Source organism: Aythya ferina (assembly GCF_964211825.1).
Source record: "Aythya ferina genome assembly, chromosome: 1".
Lineage (NCBI taxonomy): Eukaryota > Metazoa > Chordata > Aves > Anseriformes > Anatidae > Aythya > Aythya ferina.
Genome location: NC_140296.1, coordinates 78,194,438 through 78,203,995, shown reverse-complemented (window position 1 = coordinate 78,203,995; position 9,558 = coordinate 78,194,438).

The window sequence follows — 9,558 nt, the reverse complement described above, 5'->3', positions numbered from 1 at the left end:
CTGGAAAGTTGTTTTTTTTTTGTTGCTGTCGTTTTTTTGTTTTTGTTTTACCCTGGAAAGGAACTTTCTCCTTCAAAATAAATATATATATAAAGAAATAAGATCAATCCCAAAAGAAGAAACACAAGTATGTGTTCCAAAGAGAATGTTTTAACCAGCAGCTCAGTAATAAATAATATGAGGTAGGGAGCTATGAGTTAATAGTTTGGGCTCCTTGTATTGCTGTTCTCTGTGGTCTAAGCCATCCAGCCAGATGTTTCCACAAATCTTGGACTCTCAATAGAGGCAATATAAACAGGGGACACAGCTTGTGGACAAGAGTGGGAACAAGAAGTATTGCAACTTGCCACAAGATAATTTCAGAATCTATTTCAGTATTCATACGTTGCCTAAACCTCTACGAATGAGGTCTGCATATATGGCCCCCTCACCCTTTTGCCGTCCTTTGTGTTTTCTCCTTACATAATTAAAAATAAATGGGTTTAACTGTCAGCACTGTAGATTCATGATAGAATTTGAAAATCAGTCCAATTTCTTCTGGTTCATACCTCATCTTCAAAAACTACTTTTGTAGCTACATTTTGTTCCCAGTTACTTGCATCTCCAACTTTGCCAGCTGTTTGATTTCATTGTGATTTTTACCATTGCTTATTCTAAGAGCTGTCATTTCTGTGGCAGGAGATCTCAGCTTTCATTAATGCTACAAGTTTCTAGAGTGTGCGAAAGAAAAGTTGATGATATGACCTCAGGATCACTGGGACTGAAAGCACTGTCAGATAGAAAAGGGTAATTTAACTTCAAAATAATGTCATAAAGGAAAACCACGCTTAATCATAGGCTCAAAACACTATAACTTTTGAAAAGGTCTTCAGAAGACAAGAAAGAAACTTGGGCTACTGAGACTTTTTTGTGCATATGTATATATATATATATTTATTTGGCACCACTGAACCCAACAATGAGCTAGATTACTTGGGGATTACTTTATTTATTTATTTATTTATTTTCCCAAGGTATCTAATTGAAACTCTTGTCTTCACATGCAATTTAATTTTTGCTGACTTAACTAAAAATGCAGATATTTATTTATTTATTTATTTATTTTGCTTGGTTAGCAAAAACCTACTAAGATTTCTGTGCAAAATAGCTAATTAATATTTATTCCATAGCCGCAATATAGAAATTGCGGTCACTAAAACTAGCTGTGGAGGCTGCCTTACAAAAGAAATTGTGTTGATTGTTATGCAAAGTACATTTATGTTTTCTTTGGTTGACTAAAATAGCAGACCAGAATTCAAAAGATGATGTTTTCACCTGTTGAAGCTGAGTGTGTGCTTTGCATAGTTCTAAAGGAAAACAAACAAACAAACAAACAAAAACAACAATTTCCCCTCTTTCTTTTTTTTTTTTTTTTTTTTAATACATGGTATGGTATGGTAACTACCCCCTTAACAACAGAATGTAAAAAAAATTCAATGGGAAGTTGCTTTCTTTTGCTATCACAGTGTGGGAAGAAATAGTCTTGCCCGATGTAGCATGTAATAAATTATCAAAGAACAAGAAAATGGTAACTGTTTCCTTGTGACTAGGTCTTAGGACATATTGGTCAGTTTAGCCTGAGCAAAGACTTGCAGGTACAACAATTGCTGGTTGGCTGAACCTGGGAAAGTGTATGGAATTCTGCTTCAGCAACAGACAGCCCATCCAGCTAAGGTATGAGAGCAAAGAAAAAAAGAGGAAAGTTTAAAATAACAGAAGCAGAAACTGGACTACCATGAGGCTGCTTTGCAGAAAACTGGACAGTTTTCACCCATCTTGGTTTCACTGAGAGTATGTGGTGTTGCAAATCTTAAGCTATAGCTCACACTGATTTTCCTTTTGGTATTAAAAAATGTTGCACTCTGGAAAAAAATGGATATCAAAACAAACCAGGGTTTTTGCACTTTTTATATCACAATGACTACTCTTTTCGTCCAAATTACAACACATCTTTACTGAGGGAATATTGTTTGGGAGAAACACAAAGCAAAACAAAAACACAGCAGCCTTTTAAAAGAACAGATCAAATCCATGTTGGTTCTCCAGAAATATAACCAGAATATCAAGCTGTTCCGTATCAAGCTGTTCCATTCCTTTTTTTCATAATCATCATCTGTAAAAGACTGTTGGCCAATTTTTGCCCTCGGTTACAGCATTTGGCCAGTTTTTGCCCTCAGTTACAGCATCTAACTGTCAAAAGTTAGCAAATCATAGCTCCAGCTTCAAAAGAGTTACTCATGAAAATCCAAGATTTAAAATAAACAGTTACAGGTTATTTTATTTGTCATGTGTATTTTTAACTGTTCATGTACATTGGGGTCATGATTTAAAGATTTTCTCAGAATCTCCTTCGGGGGGAAAAAAAAAAAAAAAAAAAAAAAAGGCTGTTATTTGCCTGTAATCACTTGACTCCAAGGGCTTTGGCTTGAAGTATAGACAGCAAATATTGGAGGCCTTGATACAGAATAGCAGCAGCTGACACGATTACAGTCACATCTGTCCAAACAGATTATCTTTGTATTTTGTGACCTGTGATTCTTTTGTCTTCAATTGCTGATCTGGTTCTTCCAAAGCTTTTCTATCCTGCAAGCATAAAAACATAAGAATTTGTTAAACGCATACTACCACTGAGAAAGTGTAAGGTTTTGTCATAGGACTCCTGTTCATACCACCCAATATCTTAGCATATTCTTCATGATCTTGGCCACTTACTGCTCCCCAAATGGACTTGATGTTCCCAGCTTCCACATATCTCCGGTCATCTCTCTTCCTTGTTGTACTCCCACCTATCTTCCAAATCCTCATTGCTTCTCCACTTTGCTCTGACCACTTGTTTCTCTGATTGTTTCTAATGTTACCTCTGGATATTTTCTGAATACTGAATTTTTCAGCTGCTGCTTCTCTTTCAGGTCCATAGCTTTGTGATATACTATTCAGCTGCTAGTGAAATCTCTTTGATCATTTAGTTCCACTTCCCTTTGTCAGCAGATAAAGCCCCTACTGTTTCACCTACTTTTATGCTATAAAAAAAGCTTATTGTCCTTTTTAGGCTTATTCTGAATGAAAATGCTGAGGGAAACATCTTCATAAATTTTTCCTAATTCACATCACAATGTTCCTATCTTAGCTATAACAATCGTCTAATAAGTAGCACCTAAAATGCATAATCAATGAGGAGATAGGAAACAATTTTCAAAATGCAAGTTATATCAACCTAAATATTCACTGTATGCTTTCTACATCAGGACACTTCCACATCGGTGACCTTGACTGTTTTTAACCTCCGTACTTACCTCGGTAGTGATGTTCTATCTTCTTCAGCAGATGTTATCTTAAACTGCCTTTGGCTGAGCAACAGGAAATATCTTGTGGTGCTGAGAAAATCTGAAAACTGTTCACTGTCTAAGCTTTGATGGTTATGTTTCAACTACAGTAAGTAATCATTTCATTACTCTTGTACTTATGACATGCTATCACACTCGTGTATATTTCACAACATAATGATGCAGTTTCCTCAAACAGCTTACAGATTAGCTTTCTGGATTCTCATGTCTAAAAAGGTACTATCTGGGATATGTGGTTTGTCCTGAGAACAAATTGTCTGCCACATAACAGCAGTGAAAACGTGGAACTACTTTGTAGGTCTGTAGATATTGCAGTGGAGGAGAGTCAGACTAGGTGAATTCTTTAGATCCTTTTAAAGTCTTGCTTTCTGTACTGCTTCTATTATTCTAGGTTTTGTCACTGCCAGGATTTTCTTATGGATTTCACAGTAATGTAATTCCAGATCATTTAGAATTTTTCCATGTTAAGACATCATAGAGTCATGACTTTGTGTTCTTATTTCAATGTTTCTCTTGGACTATAAGTATTATCATTTATGACCATTATGGAAGTGTTTTGAAGATGAGGTAAGTTAAAACACCTTTTCTCATTTGCATTTTTTTCTGACATAGTGATATTTTTCCCCTGACTGACCATTGAAATGACTTCCCCTGGGGAACCACCAGTTGGTTTCTTCATGGAGAAGAAAAAATTTGATAAACTTAAGACCTGTCATGTATTAAATTAATGTTGTCCAGCTATTTCTGTCATGCATTTGCTTCCTTCTCAAGATGATGTCTCAGATCCTTAAGTTTTTCTTGCACCTTAAACCTGTTAGGAAGCTCCCAGTTGAAGTGAGTCATCTACTAAGTAGGAAGCAATCAGATTCCTTTTGTTTTGTTCTGATGATTTAGCCTGAGGTCCTTCAATTTGGATTTCAATCATGAAATATTTCAATTTCTGCACAAAGATTGAGTTCCTACAAGTAGGTCATTTCTCAGCTTTCTCCAGGAAAATAAATATATGTTGTTTTCATTATTTTCCTCTTTTAAATCACTTTTTTTCAAGTGTTTATAGAAGTTCTAGTTCCTATAATACCTCTAATATTAATTCTTTTTCACTGTTTTGTTATTGTTGTTGTTTGTTTTCCTTTCTGCCATGATATTGCCCACTTGAGCTCCAAAAGAACATTAGCTCATAATCATCCTTGAGCACTTCATCTTACCTCTAGTACCAGGGCTTTTACTTTTGATTCGCCCAGTTAATCAAGAGCTAGTCTTCAGGCCCAGTCAGCATGGGTTTATGAAAGGCAGGTCCTGCTTGACGAACCTGATCTCCTTCTATGACAAAGTGACATGCTGGGTGGACAAGGGAAAGGCTGTGGATGTGGTCTACCTTGACTTCAGCAAGGCTTTTGACACTGTCTCCCACAGCATTCTCCTCAAGAAACTGGCTGCTCTTGGCTTGGACTGGCGCACGCTTCGTTGGGTTAGAAACTGGCTGGATAGCCGGGCCCAAAGAGTCGTGGTAAATGGAGTCAAGTCCAGTTGGAGGCCAGTCACTAGTGGCGTCCCCCAGGGCTCGGTGCTGGGGCCGGTCCTCTTTAATATCTTCATCAATGATCTGGACGAGGGCATTGAGTGCACCCTCAGTAAGTTTGCAGATGACACCAAGCTATGCGCATGTGTCGATCTGCTCGAGGGTAGGAAAGCTCTGCAGGAGGATCTGGATAGGCTGCACCGATGGGCTGAGGTCAACTGCATGAAGTTCAACAAGGCCAAGTGTCGGGTCCTGCACCTGGGGCGCAATAACCCCAAGCAGAGCTACAGGCTGGGAGATGAGTGGTTGGAGAGCTGCCAGGCAGAGAAGGACCTGGGAGTGATGGTTGATAGTCGGCTGAATATGAGCCAGCAGTGTGCTCAGGTGGCCAAGAAGGCCAATGGCATCCTGGCTTGTATCAGAAACAGTGTGACCAGCAGGGCTAGGGAGGTGATCGTCCCCCTGTACTCAGCTCTGGTGAGGCCGCACCTCGAGTACTGTGTTCAGTTTTGGGCCCCTCGCTACAAGAAGGACATCGAGGTTCTTGAGCGGGTCCAGAGAAGGGCGACAAAGCTGGTGAGGGGCCTGGAGAACAAGTCCTATGAGGAGCGGCTGAGGGAGCTGGGCTTGTTCAGCCTGGAGAAGAGGAGGCTCAGGGGTGACCTTATTGCTCTTTACAGATACCTCAAAGGAGGCTGTAGTGAGGTGGGGGTTGGCCTGTTCTCCCACGTGCCTGGTGACAGGACGAGGGGGAATGGGCTAAAGTTGCGCCAGGGGAGTTTTAGGTTAGATGTTAGGAAGAACTTCTTTACCGAAAGGGTTGTTAGACACTGGAACAGGCTGCCCAGGGAAGTGGTGGAGTCACCATCCCTGGAAGTCTTTAAAAGATGTTTAGATGTAGAGCTTAGGGATATGGTTTAGTGGGGACTGTTAGCGTTAGGTAAGAGGTTGGACTCAATGACCTTGAGGTCTCTTCCAACCTAGAAATTCTGTGATTCTGTGATTCTGTGATCTTCTGCATTACCACTTGCATGAGTACATAAAGGCAAAACAGCAGACTAATCATGAAATATAAGTTTGTATATAAACGAGATTGTTGTTCCTTCACAGAACACAAACTCTAGGGACCACACTATTGGAGAAAGAAATGTATCAGCATGAAACTAAGGTCAAAAGGAGAGAGCAGATCAATATATATAATCCACTCAAGATATGAGAAGCAAAAGACCAAAGCTGTACAGAAAACTGTCTTATACCCCTTTAAAACTTTTGGAGAAAAATAGCCTAGTTCAAGATAAAAGATCAAAGATTTCAGTTTCTTTTGCAAGACAAAAGCTTGTGCATTTTGCTTCAGGCTAATTTAGAGAGTTTTAGCTCATCTTTTATGCATCTTGGTTATATGTCTGGGCAGCCATAGGACTCAGGCATAGCCTGCAAGCCTGTCTGCTTATTCTCAACTCTAATCTTCTGTTAAATCAACACATCACCGTTCTGTGTCTCAATTCTGTCAAATCACATTTTCCAAAAGAAACCCATTCTGCATGGACATTTTTGACTGGGAAGAGATAAGAAAGGAGAAGAAAAGAAATCATGATCTGAGACTGCACCCTTTTTTACATCATACTTTCACAAACACAGGCATTTATTTTTGGCTCTGGTCAGAATGTCTAGAATGTCAGATATCTGTGTAAGATTTGATCTGACCACGTTTAGCTTTCTCACCTTGTTTTGTTTTGTTCCTATGTTCTAACATTGAGAGCACTGAAATCCAGGGGTTCAAGTCAAAATAAAGAAAAGATTCCCTGGAAGGAGACAGCCTCAAGTCTGTTTTGAAAGTCTCAGGGTAGGTCATTGCAATGTTGGTGATGCTTGTTCTACTAACATAATTATAAGTTCTACTTAAAAGGGAAAAATCACATATTCAGATTACATAGACTCTTCATCAGCATTGGGTAAAACTCACTAAGTGAAGTTTTTAGGAGCTGTCCTGTTGTTTCTTTGATTCTGGCAGATATGCTTTGAGACCCAAAAACACTTCCTTGCTTCTACATATGAGTGAATGTTCCATGTCAGGACAAGATCTGCATGTGCACTGTTAATTATCAGCTACCACTTGAAAAGAAAAAGAATAATAAATAAATAAATAAATAAATAAATAAATAAATAAATAAATAAAGCATAGCAAAACGAAGAGATCTGAAATAAACTCCAAAACAAGTCAGAACTGCAAAACACATCCTTATATTGGAGAAAATATGGATTTGAAGGATAGACAATTCAGTGGATAAGGAAATGGCTGGGTGGCCACAGCCAAAGCATTCTGGTCAGTGGCTTGATGCCCAGATGGAGGCCGGTGACAAGTCATTTCCCTTAGGAAATGTTGGGACCAGTGCTGTTTAATATTTTTATCAATGACATAGACAGTGAGATTGAGTGCATCCTCAGCAAGTTTGCAGATGACCCCAAGCTGAGTGGTGCAGTTGATACAACAGAAGGATGTCATCCAGAGGGACCTGGACTTGAGAAGTGGGTCCATGTGAACTTAATACGGTTCAACAAATCTAAGTGCAAGGTGCTGCACCTGGGTCAGGGCAGTCCCAAGCATGAATACAGACTGGGAGAACTCATTGAGAGCAGTCCTGCAGAGAAGGACTTGAGGGCCCTGATGTATGAGAAGCTTGACATGAGCCAGCAGTGTGCACTTGCAGCCCAGAAGGCCAACTGCATCCTGGGCTGCATCACCAGAGCCAGCAGGTCGAGGGAGGTGACTGTCCCCCTCTACTCTACCCTTGTGAGGCCCCATCTGGAGTGCTGTGTCCAGATCTGGAGCACCAGCACAAGAAGGATGTGGGGCTGTTAGAGAGTCCAAAAGAGGGCCATAAAGATTATCAAGATGGCTGGAGCATCTCTCCTAAGAAGAAAGGCTGAAAGAGCTACGGGTGTTCAGCCTGGAGAGGAGAAGGCTCCAGTGTGACATCATTGCTGCTTTTCAGTACTTAAAGGGAGCTTATAAAAAGATGGAGAACAACTTTTTACATGGGCAGATAGTGATAGGATAAGAATGAAAAGTCTTAAACTAAAAGAGGGGAGATTTGGATTAGACATTAAGAAGGAATTCTTCACTCAGAGGGTGGTGAGACCCTGGCACAGGCTGCCCAGAGAAGCTGTGGATGTCCCATCCCTGGAGGTGCTCAAGGCCAGGTTGGATGGGGTTTTGGGCAGCCTGGTCTGGTGGGAGGTGTCCCTGCCCACAGCAGAGGGTTGGAACTGGTTGGTCTTTAAGGCCCCTTCCAGCTCAAACCATTCTATGATTCTGTGATAAGAGCCCATGTACAGCTAAGTCAAAACTTCTTCCTTGCTATTCCTCTTCCCTGATCCCAAGTGTAATTGTTATAAATTCTGCTATTTTTTTAAGAAATAGGAATATGTTCATATAACACCAGATAAATATATATGAAAAATGAGGAAGAGTAGAAATAAAAATAAGATTTTTTTTCCTGAATCTGAATATTCCTACAAGTCACAGACAAAAATAATAGAGATATAGAAAATTAAAATTAAGCAGTTTTCTTTGATTAAAAAAAAAATAATAATAATAAAATAATTTAAAACCCCACAACCATCTGTGGAAGCTTCTTTCAATGTTTTTGTAGTATTAGAAAAATGGAACAAAATACTTTTTATTTTCCTGCCTATTCTTTCCAAATAATAAGTATTTAGGTTTATTATTCAAATTCTAAATAAACATTTGATATAGACTGGAAAGAATATTTTTCCATTAATATTTTGAAGCATTCCAAATCAACATCAGTATAGCATTATTATTTGAAACAGTAGTAAAAGGTGTGTGTTTTATTGAAGAAGGATGTAAGGAATATTTTCTTCATAAGATAAAGACAAGTACGCAAATCAAGTTTCACTAACTGTGGCATAACAAGTACCAAGAAGCAGAAAGTACATGAAACATTACAAGTATGCAGATCAGGTTAGGGTACCCCTAACTCACCATAAGTCACTCCACCTTCCAAATGTCTCTTCATGTTGCCTACCATCAAACAAAATCAAACCAAATGCAGGATAAATCACAAGCATTTGATTCTTTTTGATTATTCCAGGTTTCATTATTCAATGATGATTTCATTAGTTATGTTCAGGATTGGACACCCTGGGTTTTACTATATTCTTACTCTAAGGAGAAATTACAGTGGTTTGTGTTTATTGGCTTCATTCATACTAAAAGTGAAGTATCTCATCTCCCATGATAGGTGCGGACTTAGGAGTCAGGAGGAAGCAGAGAGAAAGAGACCAATACCTGTTCACCGCACTGACTGCTATGGTGCATGTGTTCCCCAGTTATGTAAATTTAGTAGGCACTGCCATGGGCCTGCTGAGACTGCCAGTTGGACTGCTAATCTCCTTAGTGAAAGGGTCATTGACTTGTAAAGATGAAACATATGTAAAAAACATTTCTATTTTAAGTAGACCTACTTAAGTCTTGAATGTTATAATTGCTCTGAGACATGGATTGTCTAAAAAAAAAAAAAGTTGAATTCATGATCAAAAAAGAATTTTTAGAACACCCATAAAAATACAGCAGTTATTTCCACACAGCTTGGCAATTGTACAATTGGGTACAGTTACTTCACACTAAAGGTT